This window comes from Theropithecus gelada, chromosome 5, assembly GCF_003255815.1.
Source record: "Theropithecus gelada isolate Dixy chromosome 5, Tgel_1.0, whole genome shotgun sequence".
Classification (NCBI taxonomy): Eukaryota; Metazoa; Chordata; class Mammalia; order Primates; family Cercopithecidae; genus Theropithecus; species Theropithecus gelada.
In genome coordinates this window covers 141,549,852-141,551,902 of record NC_037672.1, presented here as the reverse complement: position 1 = coordinate 141,551,902, position 2,051 = coordinate 141,549,852, and the positions used below count along the sequence as shown (strand labels likewise).

At 41.4% G+C, this 2,051-nt stretch overlaps 1 pseudogene; it reads right to left on the bottom strand.

Moving 5' to 3' along the window:
• Window positions 1-494: 494 nt before the first annotated feature.
• Window positions 495-1,246, bottom strand: LOC112624375 (annotated as a pseudogene).
• Between the last annotated feature and the right edge of the window lie 805 nt (window positions 1,247-2,051).

Below are 2,051 nucleotides of genomic sequence, written 5' to 3'. Positions count from 1 at the left end.
AAACCTTTTTCCCGTAATGGTGGTTGAGGTTGGTTTATGTTTTTGTTTTTATAGTAAATTTGTATATGATAATAACATTGACTATCTGTCATTTCTCACAAAATTTTTTAGTTTGCTTGGTTTTAATTTTGTTAATATATCTTTGACGTGTAGACATTCTATGTTTTCATCTCATTGAACTTTGTTGTGTTTTTTTCCCTCTGTGATTTCTTTTGTTGCTGTTGAACTTGGAAGTTCTATTCGTACCGAGTTCGATTAAAAATTCACCAACATTTTCATCTAGGTATCAATAATTGTCATTTCAAAAAATTCATTGCATTAAATTTATGACTCCATCTACCATCTTTTTGTGTATGTAATACCTGAGAATATGACTTAAAAATAGGTATCCAATTATCTTAGCACCATTTATTGAAGAGTTATTTCTTTCTCCCTGATCTGATTTATAAAGCCAAGCTTATATAGTCAGTTTAAAAATATATATATATGTCGGCTTAATGTCTCAGAACTTTGATGTCATTGGTCTCAGACACCACTTTGCCATCCACTATCTGGTGGGTGGTGGTCTTTTTGATGGTTTCATAGAGTTGCTGTTGTCCAGGGCATCACCAAGATTGAAGTCCTCCTCATCTTCCAGCAGGTGGCAGTAGGTGGCGATCTCAGCCTCCAGCTTGACCTTGATGTTCAGCAGGACCTTATACTCCTGGGCCTGGCGCTGTCCCTCTGCCCAGGTCTGTGCCAGCTCTGACTCCAGGTGCAGCAGGAACTCATTGAGCTGCTCCATCTGCAGGGCATGATGGGCCTCCACCTCCCTCAGGTTGTTCTCCAAGCTGGCCTTCAGATTTCTCATGGAGTCCAGGTCGATCTCCAAGGACTAGACTGTATGTCTCCGTTCTGTGAGCATCATCTCAGCAGCTCCAACTTTGGCAGACTGCGTGGTGACTGCTGTGGTGCTCTCCTCAATCTGCTGAGACCAGTACTTATCCAGCTCCTTTCAGGTCTTCCGAGCTATCTCTTCATATTGGGCCAGGATGCCTGCCATGATCTTGGCTAGGTTCTGAGATCTGGGGGCATCTACCTCCAGGCTCAACCCAGATCTGGCAATCTGGGCTTGTAGGCCTTTTACTTCCTCCTTGTGGTTCTTCTTCACGAAGAGCAACTCCTTCTTGAGAACCTTGATCTCTGTCTCCAGCTGCAGCTGAGTGACATTGGTGTCATCAATGACCTTGTGGAGCCCATGGATGAGACATTAAGCCAGCAGAAGCAGGGTACCCTTTGGGGAGCAGAAGGCCAATAAAAAGTTCAGAGGTCAAAAATAAAATAAAATAAAAAATATATGTCAGCATCTGTTAATAGGTCATTTCTTTGTTGACGAAAACAGCCAAACTCTGTAAAATATTTCAAGAGGGTTATTCTGAGCCAAATATGAGTGATCATGGCCTGAGGCATAGTCTCAAGAGTTTCTAAGAATATGTACCTAAGACGGTTAGTTTACAGCTTGATTTATATATTTTAGGGGGACATAAGACGTTAATCAATACACGTGAGGTATACATTGGGTTGGTTCAGAAAGGTGGGACAACTCAGAGTGGGACCTTACAGGTCACAGGTGGATTCAAAGATTTTTCTGATTGGCAATTGGTTCAAACAGTTAAGTTATTATCCAAAGAAAGGGTGCCTGGGTTAAGATAAGGGGTTGTGGAGACCAAGATTCTTATTATGTAGATGAGGTCTCATAGGTGGCCACGTTTAGAGAAAACGGATGGCAAATATTTCCTAGTTAGACCCTCAAAAGGTGCTAGACTCTAGGTTAATCTCTTCAGGATTGGGAGGGTCTGGAAGGGGAAAGATCTAGCTGTGTCAGCAGAAATTCTTTGCAGATGCAAACTTTTCCTTACAAAAATTACAGATGCAAATTTTCCCCCACAAAATGGCTTTTCAGGGATATGTGAAAACATGCCAAATAAATCTATTTTGGAGTAAAATCCTTTGATTTCCTTCAGGGCCTGCTGCCTGTCATATGATACTGTACTAGAGCCAAATTGGAATTT